Source organism: Amblyomma maculatum, chromosome 1, assembly GCF_055883805.1.
Source record: "Amblyomma maculatum isolate TAMU_Amacu chromosome 1, ASM5588380v1, whole genome shotgun sequence".
Lineage (NCBI taxonomy): Eukaryota > Metazoa > Arthropoda > Arachnida > Ixodida > Ixodidae > Amblyomma > Amblyomma maculatum.
Genome location: NC_139344.1, coordinates 232,737,311 through 232,752,019, shown reverse-complemented (window position 1 = coordinate 232,752,019; position 14,709 = coordinate 232,737,311). Strand labels below are relative to the sequence as shown.

At 45.1% G+C, this 14,709-nt stretch overlaps 1 protein-coding gene across 1 annotated transcript in view; it reads right to left on the bottom strand.

Moving 5' to 3' along the window:
* The window catches only part of LOC146205895 (protein O-mannosyl-transferase Tmtc3-like), a 431,454-nt gene extending 420,142 nt beyond the window's left edge, over positions 1-11,312 (bottom strand). Inside the window, exon 1 of the mRNA XM_084590561.1 lies at positions 11,238-11,312. The gene's annotated coding sequence lies outside the window, so the exon portion shown is untranslated. The remainder of the gene's footprint in view (positions 1-11,237) is intronic.
* Positions 11,313-14,709: the final 3,397 nt, after the last annotated feature.

Here is a 14,709-nt window from a genome sequence, read left to right as displayed (position 1 = left end):
AGCTTACCGGTATCGCTAAAGAGGAAAGTATATAACAGTTGCATCTTGCCTGTACTCACCTATGGCGCTGAAACGTGGAGGCTAACCAAGAAAGTTCTACTTAAGTTGAGGACAACCCAAAGGGCTATGGAACGTAAAATGCTAGGGGTAACATTAAGAGATAGAAAGCGTGCAGAGTGGGTCAGAGAAATAACTCAAGTTACCGACATTCTAGTGGAAATTAAGAAGAAGAAATGGACATGGGCAGGACATGTAGTGCGAAGAGAGGATAACCGATGGTCGCTTAGGGTAACAAACTGGATTCCAAGGGAAGGAAAGCGTAGCAGGGGGCGGCAGAATGTTAGGTGGGCGGATGAGATTAAGAAGTTCACAGGGGTCAAGTGGATGCAGCTAGCACAGAACCGGGTTAAGTGGAGAAATATGGGAGAGGCCTTCGCCATGCAGTGGGTATAGTCAGGCTGATGATGATGAGGATGATGATGACACGATAAATGTTCGATGCTGAAATGTTCGATAAATGTTCGATGCAGGTCCTGAATTTCACCATAAGGGGTGAAATTTCAGGACCTGCCCGTTGCAACTGACGCGGGCTGAGGGGAGAGCGAGAGCGTGTTTCCTTTGCGGGTGAACGGCGGTAGCAGAGGAGCAGGAGTGGGGAGCCCCAGCGAGGTGCGGCGGGAGATGGAAACAGATGGTTGGTTCGTAGGGTTTAACGTCCCAAAGCGACTCAGGATATGAGAGACGCCGTAGTTGAGGACTCTGGAAATTTCGACCACCTGGGGCTCTTTGACGTGCACTGACATCGCACAGCACACGGGCGCCTTGCTTTTCGCCTCCATAGAAAAGCGGCCGCCACAGTCAGGATTCGATCCCGCATTCTTGGGAACAGTAGTCGAGCGCAGTAACCACTGCGCCACCCCGGCGGGGCAGGTGGAAACAGACCCCATGGGTGAGGCCGTAAGTGAAGATAAACGCGCTCTCCTAAAATTGTCTAGTTGCCATTAGTACCAACAGGCGGCGTAAGCATCAGGAAAAAATGAAACGAATAATTTATATAAATTTGATTGATGAATGTTCTAAGGTGAGCCAAGAAAGACCCTGTGCGCCAATCAGTAACTCCAGTGTAATTTTATTAGGATAATCAGCAATACTATTTCAGTTTGTCATTTTAGAGCGCAATTTCTTCGCTCCTTCCTTAGTTTAGCGCTGTCTGCATCGGAGACGACCGCAGCATAGATTGCCTGCCACAGCGGGCCAGCCGGGCAGCGTGTCAAACGCTGACTCTCCAGTAACGGTACGGTGTTTGGGTGAGAGCGCAAGCTCTGTTCCTCAGACGATCAGCCGACCTTGACAGCATGCCAAGACGGCGCGGATTAGTTAGCAGCGCGGCGTGTTTCTAAGCATTAGAGACTTTTAGTATAGCGTATGGACGCTTTCGTACGATAAACGCCAGCAAATTATGGGACGGTACTTCGTGTGTTGCATCGGCGCTTTTAGTTGGCCGTACGAAAGCGCGAACGCAAACTATGGTGGCGACATCTAGATTTAAAATAAAAAAAAACACAATCAGGCTTTTTTTTTATCCCAAGCCAAAACTAGCCAAGTCGCATCGGGATTTTGGCCAGTTTCGTTGCTACGGCAGCTTCGTTGTACTCCCCAACGTTGGTATACCCACGTTGAATACTTTTACCTTATATTACCATTATGGCGAGTACCGGCCTCCTTTCAGCCCCGTACTGCCAAGCATATTTTTACGGATACACACGTGTAAGCAGTCAAGCCAAGGCGATCCGCTTCATGACATTGCCATGCCAACAAAGCAACGTTACTAGTCAGGCTTAGGGACTGCGCTGCCGCCGTTTAAAATAAAAAACAAAGCAAATTATTCACTAAATATTTGAAAAAAATATTGAAAAATATATCAGAAGACAAACTAGCGAGGCAACGAAGAAATAAATTTTCCCACAAATCCCCGCCCCCAAACGTTTCTTCTTGGCTGTAGCATATAGAACTATGTTGGCCGGCGTTAGTAGGGGACGCATTCACATTTTTTGTTAAAAAAGAAAACATTTTATGCTTTCAGTGTGCATGATTTCGCGCAGTTTCTCAGCAGTCTAACAAACTCCACCAAGTGGGATGCGCGATATGTTCATCGTAAAAAGGTTACTGCAAAATGTTTCCAGTTTGTGGTGCTAACTATATTCGTTTTCTTTTTACTCTTTGAATAAAGGACAAGGCTCTTCAAAATGAGGGCCAGAAACATTTGAAGTTATAAACAGAGTGAATTCGAAGCAGAGCCATTAATTCAATACCGTAGCAGTCTGGGCGTGTTGGTTATTCATGATGGAAAAATACAGCGCAGAGAAGGACGAGGACAAAATGAACACACATAGGCCATTAATTCGTTGTTCGGTCGCTCTGACGTCTGCATTTGTATATTGTATTAATAAAATAAACATCATTTATGCTCTTGTGGACATTTTGTGCAAATGATTTCTTTGCCTTAATTGTAATGGTGTTTCCTTTGGTCTTGTGAATTTGTCCAGCAAAAGCAGTGATGGAAAATATTTAGTGCATGATATGAGATGCGCCAGAACATCCACAAGTGCACCTATTATTTATGAGCTACAGCTTCTAAGTAACGTAGCCATAAACGGCATGTTGCTGGCGCATGCAGCCCGACGACCAGACAGCGCTTTGTTCGTCGTCCTGTTTGTTAGCATGTCGTAGCGCGCTGAGAACTAATTTGCTAGTACGTTTTTTTTTTTTTTTCTGTGGCCATTTATTATATTTGCCGCGGCTGTAGCCGAACTCCAAAGCTCCTAGTCAGAGTTCCGAATTGTCCGTGTTCATTGTCCATGTTCACTTGTGCTATCAAGCTTTTAGTGAAAACTAAACGCTACAGAGTTAATATTCTGATATGCGTTCCATTAAAGCTTGCTTTTCCTAAATTGCGTCGCTAAACTCCATTTGCGTGCACTGATGGAGAAAACAATGCATCTTTTCATCTTCGATCTGCAAACATTTCGTCATGTTGGCATCGCACCAGAATAAAAATTCAAACGCGACGCAAAATTCACGCGACACGCGTGCCTGGTGCCCTGTGCCGCCCCCTCCAACCGCCGCGACGGCTGCACACCAGCTGCAAGTAGCGCCATCTATAGCTTTCATCGCTCCCCTGTGCGCCTCGCCGGCTCTCGCCCGTCACACTGCCCCCTTCTAGACACCATAGCATCGCCATGCCAACAAAGCAACGTTACTCGTCAGGCTTAGCGACTGCGCTGCCGCCGTTTAAAAAAAAAAAGCAAAGCAAATTATTCACTAAATATTTGAGCTGAATGCCATACGGGGCAAAGCGAAGATCCCGTGTGCCGTTTATAGGCGGCAGAACGCCCAAAAACGCGGTAAAGAAGACAAATTCACTCAGAAGCGGGCGGCCTGGACGCTGCCATCTTGTCAACGTTAATCTCCCATCGTACGTGAGGGCTGGGCACGATAAACTCAAGTTTCGGCGTACGCTGGCCGATCGTACGAAAGAGCTCGGTCCCGGGTATCGTATAGCGCATGCGCAGTGCGCGTCACGATATTTTTAGCGTGCGCTATTCCTCTGCGTGTGTCTGTGTACGCTATACTAAATGTCTCTATTATTTACTTCCACGCCAAGTATATAATGCTGAAACAGTCGCGCTACACACTGCTAACCGTCTTCTGGTATATACCATAAAAACGGTGTTAGCCCCCCCCCCCCCCCCCTTTTTTTTTTTTCAGTACCTAGCACTACTAGCCGCAATCAAGGATATCGCCGATGTCTGTCCGAAGCCGCTCACTCTCTTTTCGTGAACTTGAAGTGGAGAAAAAGTAGGTGGCGACATGCGCGTCGCGCGGCTCAGCATTGAGGAGGCGGAGCGGCCGCTTCAGCTGCAGCAGAAGCCGCTCTCTCTCTCTTAAGGAAACGTACTGAGCGTGTTCAGAAAACTGCTCAAGACACTGAGCATCGTCGTGAAATGGATGCCGAAGCGAAGAGGAACAAACGTGCGGTAGAAAATCTAGGACAACGGGCTACGCGACTGCAAGCATTGGGAAGGTGTAGCAGCGATAAGCAGTGCTACGCACCTACTTCGCATTTGATCAACTATGCAAATCGGCCGTAAATTTTTTTGTTAATACAGTACCGCTTGTGTGCCAGTAACTATAGGAAAACAGGAGTAGTTAATGAATAACCGCCTTGCAAGACTAAGTAGATCGGTAGCCCCGTACTAATGGCCCCTGCGCAGCTTACAACTGAGTATACAAGGGGGGACGATGGAGTGCGATACCGACAAAGCAGGCACTGCTTTAGAAGCGCGTTACGCAGCACCGTTTCTGTGTACGATGCACGTGCGTATAGGCGTGACAAATTTATAGTCTTTTGAACGCAACGTAGGCGTAGGTACTGGAGTGAATGGGAAATGATGAAACGTCATAGGTTTGACAGCACATTGATTGGTTTGATAGTTTATTTGGTTTCTCTCCTATACAGGAAAAAGCGAAGGGAAGGCTAAAGGCTGCTAGCCTGACGAGGCCTTCCCTCCGCATACAGTTTCGGCAGCATTACAGTGAGACACTTTTAAGATAAAATCAAAAACACTTCTCTGTCATGCAGACTTTCGTCATGGGTATAGTACAAATACAAGGCTTATCGCCGTACAGGTGTCAAAAACACACAAACAACAACAAAAAAAAAACCAACACCAGAAGGATGAACACAGACGCAAAGCTCAGTCATCTGGGCAGACGTGTGCAGATAAAAAAAAGTAAAAAAAGGTAACATCAAAATCAGAAAAAAAAATTACGGTTTTACAGAGGTCATGCAAGAATGGCAAGTAAAAGTCACTGGTGTCGACTTTCTTTCTCCATAACCAGTGCTTTTACAGTTTTTTTCTTCATTCGTTTGCTCAAATCGACATCATGTGGCAGTTTATTCAAAAGGAATGGAATTTGGTAATCTAAATGTTGTTTACCATAATTTGTGCGCGTTCGAGACTTTCTGGGCACTTGTCTGCGAAGGGTGAGCGTGTGTGTATGGGCAGGATTACCAGTTACGTGGAGTTTATGTTTTTGCACATGCTGAAATAACCTGAAATAATAAACTTCATCAGTTCTTAGCAAAGAGTACTTCGCAAACAGGGGACCTGTTGACAAGTCTTGTGGGTATCCAACATACCTTTCAGGTAACCGAAGTACGCGCTTCTGTAATTTTAGTAACCGGAGGTAATTTGTACTAATTGTTGTGCCCCAAACCAAAATGCAGTACGAAAGTCTGGAATAAAAGAGAGTATAATAGAGAGAGACTTTCAACAACAAAGGTATAAGTGAACTTATTTGTATAGGCACCCGAGAGTTCTACTTAGTTCTAGAGCGAGATTGTCAATGTGGGTGTTCCAAGACTAGTTTTCCTGGAACCATACTACCAGAAATGTTTGCTTCTTGTCTTGTTTAAGCTGAGTGCCACGGAAGGTGATATGAATATCTTTGTTCATCGGCTTATTAATTGGCGCGAATATAACGTATTTGGTTTTATTAGTATTCAACTGCAACTTGTTGGTACGTAGTCAGGCAGAAAGTGATTCCATATATTCATTAACGATCGCCTGCAACTCGGAAAGGGTGCGTGCAGGGAAGAAAATATTCATGTCATCTGCGTACATTATTAGTACTCCATTAAACATTTATCTCATTCAAAATCAATTCTGTTACTTGTGCCACTTATGCCCTTATTTGTACGGTAGCAAAGGACGCATTTTTTTTTTTTTGCCGAGAAAAATGGATTTAAATAAATTACCACGATCAATCGAAGCTCTTGGCATGCAGACCGAAAGAGACTCCGCGATCACAGTGGTGGAATTGACTGGTGGTGTTGCACACCCTCAGGGACCTGCGACAAGGCTGTCTTAACGTGGCTCAGTTTGCTTGCTAAAAATAGCACCGAGGGTGGCGACGCTTTTATTTCTTTTTTGTTTTGTTTGTAGCTTATTAAAGCTTCATTTTCTGCGTAAGTAGCTTCTTTCTGATTGAAACACGGTAACATACCTATACAGTCCACTTCAGTTGATCTCTAGTGTCTCTTTACTCATGTAAGAGGTTAACAATATGACTTCAGTGAAAATGAGGGGACGAACCAGGGATAAAGGGGCCAAGGAACAGGTAACTTTTATTTATTGCAATATATGTAATAGAAAATGCAGCTCTTTTTTTTTTTTTATTGAGTAACAGTGTCGCGTTTACTCACTGGACTTCACTGACGTTTTTTGATCTGTTATGCATTATTACAGTTTGGACTTTTTATCATTTCTTCCAGCCTATGAGACCGCACATTTTAAAGGCTGGCAACAATGCTCGACCTTTTTATTTATGTCAGTGACAGTTCGCTTCACACTTGATATACGCTGAGCCTTTGGGCCGATGTTAATCAGCCTTTTTGAGCGATTTCTGTTCAGCGAAAGGAACGAGAACTTTCGGCGATGTTCTGCTCTTCCTCATTAATAGAACACCTGAACGCTGCGTACTGACCTGCAGCTGAATTCGACTTCATTGCCGCGAGGACCGCATTAGCCAAAAAACCCCTTGGCGTTAGTTATTTTTGTCTACGCAAATTTGAGCCAAAGACCAATTTGCTAAGAATTCGATTCCAGATAAGCCGAGCCTGTAGACAGAGGGAAAGCTTGAACCCACTGTATCACCAGTGGGCGCCCACTGGCGACAGTGGGGATCGAACCTCGCACCACCTGTATGCAGGGCGGATGCGCAAACTCCCAAGCCCAAGCTTAAGCGTCGAAGGACGCCTAATCGCGATGCTATAGGCTGCTTTGTGCCTCCCGACCTGTATATGCCACTTTCTCCAGGCGTATGGACTTTGGGTCGGATTCCAGGTAATATTATACCGCGGTTGCAAGCGAACCGCGGTTGCCAGAAAGGCGCCAGATCAAGATTGGCCGGTCCCTGAACAGGGAAGTAAACGCGAAAGCAGCACGACGTGTAGCAGAAGTAAACACAGACATATTCCGTGGCGCCGGCGACATGTGTTTGTCACGGGGCAAAGTCTGGAAATGGGGATGCGCAAGATCGAACAAGCCTCAAGTATAGGGATTCGTGGAAGAATGAAGGAAAGAGCGAAGAAAACGTTCAGACAGGACGCCAATCGACAAGGCACGGGACCCGCAGCCTGTTATGCGTGTGACAACAACCGCATCGTTTTTGTTGTTTTTTTTCCCCAGGAAAGCAGCCTTCGATACATATTCCAGGAAAAGTGGAAAATACGCTCAAAGCGCGAAGGAAACGACACAAAGATGAAAATCCAATTTGCGCGGACATATTCTGGGGCGACGCTTTCGGAAAGTGACGGCGTCGTCCAAACTTATAACGCATGCCTCGTAGAACTAATTTGAAAACTCCTTGTTATCGCCCTTCTTGTCGCCCGCGCGGCGCGGGGACGTGGGCTCTCTTTATTATATTAGCTCGGTAAATTTTACTTTTGACGCCTCGCAATTTCGGGCAGCGGCACCGTCAACATAAAACCGGCCGGAACGGCACGGCCATCCTCTGTCGGCTCGCTTTCCTCCCGCGTCGTCCTGTCGGCCATCGTGGTCGGAATGTTTCCATGTTTCTCGAGTGGGAAACAAGATTGGGTGCAGAGGGCGGAAGAGGCCCTCGCAGAAAAGCGAGCCAATCCGACGTCTCGGTGGTGCCGTATAAATCTGGCTCTTTTTGTCGGCGCCCATTGCAGCCTCGCTTGCGATGTCATATCGTATTTCATCTACCAGCCGCAGGTAGAGCGCTGAGTGACGCTCCGCAAGCCGAACAAAATCATCGGCCTTTCTGATCAGAGCCTTGAGATTCTATTCATCTTGTTTCTATATATTTCTTTATCTACTTACTTCTTTTACCCCCGAGGCCTGAGGGATTACAGAGGGTGGTGGTGTTGCAACGCAATTCAAAACAAAAAAGTATAACTGTAATGTTAGTCAGCAATATATGTATACAATGTTAGCTAATGCGGATCGAAAATGACGAACGTCTTCAATGCTGGAGATCGGTCCGGTTAAGTGGTTCCAGTCCTTGGACAGGGAATGAAGGACTGAAGGAGTCGCTGTATGTTTTATTCCTGAGCGGCGCGATTCCAAAATTGTATGCGTGGCCCAGTCGTGATGAGCTGTACGAGGAAAAAGTAAAGATGTGGTTTTGAAGCATGGGACAAATATGAAATGTTTTGTGAAATAGGCCAATGCAAGAGAAATTATTACGAGAAGCAAGTGATGGTAGGCAGATTATGCGTTTCCCTAGCGACATGCTAGCCTGCTAGCCGTTCGATTATAATTATGCAGACTGACTCGAACGGAGTTTTTCTGAACTGGTCTAATGACGTAAGTTAGGTGAGCACAAAGGGGCCCCAGATAGATTCGACGTACTTTTGTTGGCTACTAACAGGCGTCTTGTACATCAGGACTCTACGTGAGCTATAGGTAGAAGAAAAGTTACGGCCAAGATAATCGAGCATGCGATCAGCGTTGTTTACTATATAGTATTGAGGCATATGTAAGACCAGAGATTTCGATACACGGTAAGAAGTGAGAGATAAAAGAGCTCGGTTATTTAGGTAGTAAAAGCTGGGACAGGAACAAGTTCTGGAGATGCGTATGAATTTAAACTTATTTGGTATTAAGAGCCTTTTCTCCAAATCGCACATCAAGTAAAAGCATCGGATCAGTCTTGCTAGGCACTAATGTCCTCAGAACTGCTAATTTCACGAAAGAGAACACAATCGCCTAGAAATAAGTTAACGTTATATGACACATAGTTAGGCAGATTAGGAATATATGTGAGGAACAACGAGGGACCTAGCACCAAAAGATAAACAGATACTCAGGGCCAACGGGACTTAATGAGAAGTTGTGATTGTTTGCTGACACCAAGTGAGATCCGTTAAAAAAAAAAAAAATGTTCTAGCCAAGGCAGCAAGTCATGTTAAATATTTAGTTGAGCGAGTTCAAAGAGAAAGATCTTATGGAAATATTTTTGTAACGTTTTCCTGAAATCAAGAAATGTACAGTCTTCTTGTGAAGTTCGTCAATCAACGATAATATGTATTGTGGGTAAATCAGGTGAGTAGCTTCTCAAGAAAGAGATATTTGAAAACTAAGTTGCACGTTCTCGAAGAACGAGTTGGTTTCAAGAATGGTAACGATGTTAATGAGTGGCATTAGCTCGAGTAATTTGCAGAAAATGTTAGTGACATAGGCCGGTAACTGAGAGGTGACCTTTTGCTACCTAATTTGTGGATCGGAACCATCTTCCCGACTTTTCAGTCAGCGAGAATAGTGTAGGTGTCGGTGGATTTCAAAAATATCTTGAAAAGCGTTACTGATGAGCAGGTTTGGGTGTTTTTCAATAGATTGTAGTTAATCAGGTCGATTCTGGGACTTGATGATGCTTTAAACAAGTCAAATAATTTCATCGTACCGGATAAATGAAGACTGGGTCCATCATCAGTTGCGCGTGTGACCGGACGGGAAGTAGACCAGTTATGAGGTACAAGACAAAGGTATTGCAAAAAAAAAAAAAAAAAATGTATTTAAGATTTCCGGACGATGTGAACTCGCTATAAACAATCCGTCGGAATCTGTTCATCCAACTAATGCGACGTTTTCAAGGATAGCTAAGTGTGTAGCAATTGTTTGGGTCAAAGCACAGGAGGTAAGGGATTGTTAAGGAAGATTTTTTTGACGTTTTTGGGTGTGGTCCCTTATTCGATATTGGCTGCTGCAGAAGTTCCTGACCGGGCATCTGTAGGGAAAAGCGCAGCGTTGCAGAAAAAACGATTTTTCTTTTTATACAGTCTTTTTCGTTGAAGGCTTTCTCTCACATTTATTTAGTTTTTTTTTTTTTTGTCATTTTGAGAGAGTTTACAATAAAGGGCTTAGCGACGATTTGATGAAATATACGGTCACCAAAATGCTCTATTCACTATCCTCGAACCTGCTTTCCAAGCCAGAAAAAAACAAAAACAAATAATAATAATTCCAGGAATAGATAGAACTCATTGTTAATAGCCTCGAACTGTGTTTTGCTGTAGTTTGGGATTCCCGTTATCCTATTAATTTTCAGGGATAGGGTCCATATTTGAAAATGGAGAGCTAGAAAGTCGCTTATCGCGCACATATATGTTATATGCCAGACTAGTTAGGAGCGTGACGTTATAATTAAATCAAGAGTGCTATCGGTAAAATCGGTTATTCATGTAAGTTGCATGAACTACGAAAAATAAAATACTGAACATGGGTTAAAAATCATGACTAACGGAAGAGTCCGGTATAAGGATTGATGATTTGGGAGACCAGGCAATATTAGGGTAACTATATTAATTAAGTAGCAAAACATCAGGAATAGGATGAACGTAGGCACTGCTAATAACGTCGTGAAGTTTTTCGTAGAACTGTGCAGTGGAATTTGGGAGTAAAATAAACGGAGTAAATTTTTTGGTGGCTGATTTCGACGCATGCCCAGATAGTATCTAGTTATACTACAATGTGGACTTGATATGCACCGCACGTTTTATTTACAGTGTCCACAAACTTCAAAACCAAAGGTAACATGCCTTATATTTATTTTACCCCTGGAACTATATTGGGCGGCTGCATCGAGAGCCAGGTAACAGTGCTTTCATTAGGTCGTTAGTTGACCGAAATGTTACCGAGTTTTTCTCATTTTTATTTTGGAACCGGCATGTTGTATTTGCTAAATGTGAGCTCGTCCTTCATGCAGTGCAGCTAAGGGTCACCCGTTAATAATTATAATTTATTAACGATGCGCCATTATTGGCGCTCACAATCCCAGACACTCTAAGAGTGTGTGGGAGTGGCTGTTCCAATCACAAAGCAAATGCCCTCGACTTGCGTGGCAAGCTCAGCCGGAAGTCAGCTAGCTAGCTACCTGTAGTGATAGAAGGGGGCCCGTTTGGCGCCCAGATTTCGCCGGTTCAAGCCAGTGTAAGGGTCGGAGTCAGAATTAACAAGCAAAACAAGCTTCATGCACAGCAAGAGACGATACAGAGGAATCCACACTGATAATAACACGCAGACAAACGGTTCACAGAAAGACAATGCAAAACATGCAACTAAAGAGGCTCTAATAACAACACAGATACTTCATATAAATGAATAATGCACGAGGGACTCAGAACAAATAGGCACCAAATTGTTCACCAGGCACTGTCGCAGACCGACGTCTGGAAAGCCACAATGTGGCCGTCCTATAGACATGCGCTGCTCCCTCGCAGAGCACTCGTCACTGCCAAGCACTCGCTGCAAAACTGGCTCCAGCATTCGCTAGCTTGCCGAAGTGATGCGACCTCAATTTATATGGCACATCTCGCCTGTCTGTTACAACGGATCAAGGTAGGGGCGCACATACACGTAACTTTCCCTCTACAAGCGTCCTCTCTTCCTTCCACCGAGACGCGCGCGCACCCACGCACGTACATGCGTGGGTGCGCGTACACACACACACACACACACACACACACACACACACACACACACACACACACACACACACACACACACACACACACACACACACACACACACACACACACACACACACACACACACACACACACACACACACACACACACACACACACACACACACACACACACACACACACACACACACACACACACACACACACACACACACACACACACACACACACACACACACACACACACACACACACACACACACACACACACACACACACACACACACACACACACACACACACACACACACACACACACACACACACACACACACACACACACACACACACACACACACACACACACACACACACACACACACACACACACACACACACACACACACACACACACACACACACACACACACACACACACACACACACACACACACACACACACACACACACACACACACACACACACACACACACACACACACACACACACACACACACACACACACACACACACACACACACACACACACACACACACACACACACACACACACACACACACACACACACACACACACACACACACACACACACACACACACACACACACACACACACACACACACACACACACACACACACACACACACACACACACACACACACACACACACACACACACACACACACACACACACACACACACACACACACACACACACACACACACACACACACACACACACACACACACACACACACACACACACACACACACACACACACACACACACACACACACACACACACACACACACACACACACACACACACACACACACACACACACACACACACACACACACACACACACACACACACACACACACACACACACACACACACACACACACACACACACACACACACACACACACACACACACACACACACACACACACACACACACACACACACACACACACACACACACACACACACACACACACACACACACACACACACACACACACACACACACACACACACACACACACACACACACACACACACACACACACACACACACACACACACACACACACACACACACACACACACACACACACACACACACACACACACACACACACACACACACACACACACACACACACACACACACACACACACACACACACACACACACACACACACACACACACACACACACACACACACACACACACACACACACACACACACACACACACACACACACACACACACACACACACACACACACACACACACACACACACACACACACACACACACACACACACACACACACACACACACACACACACACACACACACACACACACACACACACACACACACACACACACACACACACACACACACACACACCAGTATTCAAATATATATATATATTTGCAGTTGCCGTAACTACTGAAGTTCAAGTTGTGAATTCATGAATACTGTCGCTTTTCCATTCCTGTACATTTACGAGTATGTGCTAGATTACCGTAGCAAATTGGCTTAAATACCATTTGAAGTTTAGCCGTCTTAGACAAGAGTTTTAATTTTGAGGCAGCTGGGGAATGTTGCAAGATACTGTTACAAAATATTGAAGAGAATCGTGTAATATTCTGATAGGCAGCAACTTATTTCTTTGAACTGTTTGTCTTTCCCTTATTGAGTAGTTAAGACTGGCTAGAAAGCCAATGAGGCAGGTGTGGACAACAGAAAAAAATTACAAGGGTGCACTTAAATCAATTTACGTTCAGAAATGCGAAATAATTGTTAGTTACGGGCCTAGTCTTGTTATCAGCTCGTATTGTGTTTCTTTGCTTTTCCGACGTGTACAACTTTACGTTTATTGACTCACTTAACTTTTAATTTTATTTTGTAAGTTTTGTTTTCTTTATATTTATAGTGATTGATATTTTTCCTAGTTTAATTTATATTTGGAATTCTTGTCTTTCTATTTCTTGTTTTTTGAATTTTTAAATTTATTTTTGCTAGCTCTGAGCCCCGTTGACATTCCTCACCCCCTTCCCAGCATCGCTGTTTTCCTTTCCCTCAACGCCGCTAGACGTCCTTACACTAGGAGAACTAAGGACTCGTTCTTAGGAAGTCTGCGTAGAGTAAAATAAAGAAACGAAATTCGGCATACAGTAGTGGTTAGAGCTCTCGACTGGGACACAGAATGAAGCCACTTATCAGGCAAGAAATACTTCCGCATTAAAACACTGTCAAGCAACGCATATCTAGCTGTAACCACAGGTTTGTGCCCCTTTTTACCCAAGAATAAAAATGTTGAGTTAGATTGCACTGGTTTTACTCGCCACACCCCTTCGGCGTTGTCCATTAACTGCGAAAGTGGATTGTCTCTGGCAGAGATTATAAATAGTGCGAGGAACACGCAATCTATGTAGACGCGGCGATGTATTCTAACGAAAGAGATGCGGTGGTGACGGTTGTAGATTTCCAACTAAAGGAGAAAATAAGCGCCTCGCTACGGAACTGCCCCGTGTTTGACGCCGAGGAGGCCGCTATTGCTCTAGCGGTCGCTGAGGGCAATAGGTCCGGGCGTTCGCTGGGTATAGTACAGACGGATTCGCAAGTCGCTTGCCGAGGATTCACCAACGGCAGGATTGGCAAAAAGGCGGCCGCCATCTTGAAGGCCGGCGGGATAAGAGACACAAAAAAAATCGTACTTTGGGCTCTGGGGCACGGCGACATTCCCGGGAACATCCAGGCCGATCTCATAGCTCGAGATTATGCAAACCGAGGGAGGTCAGAGGCCGAAGAGACCGGGGCAGTGACTCGTACCTACGCAGACATTTTGGTGCACTACCGGGGGACTAGAAGACGGTATCCTCCGCCCCACAAGTTGTTAAACAGGGAGCAGTCAGTGTCTTGGCGGCAGCTACAAACAAACTCTTATCCATGCCTGTTATACAGCAAGATACATCCGACCATATATACAGGGACACGTGTCCCTGGTGTGGACAGAAACCGACAATTTATCATATAACATGGGCCTGCCAGAAAATAGATGCAGTGCCGATAATACACAACGCCACGCCGGAGCAGTGGGAGGCTGCGCTGTCCAGTTCGGAGTCGAAAGACCAGCTTTG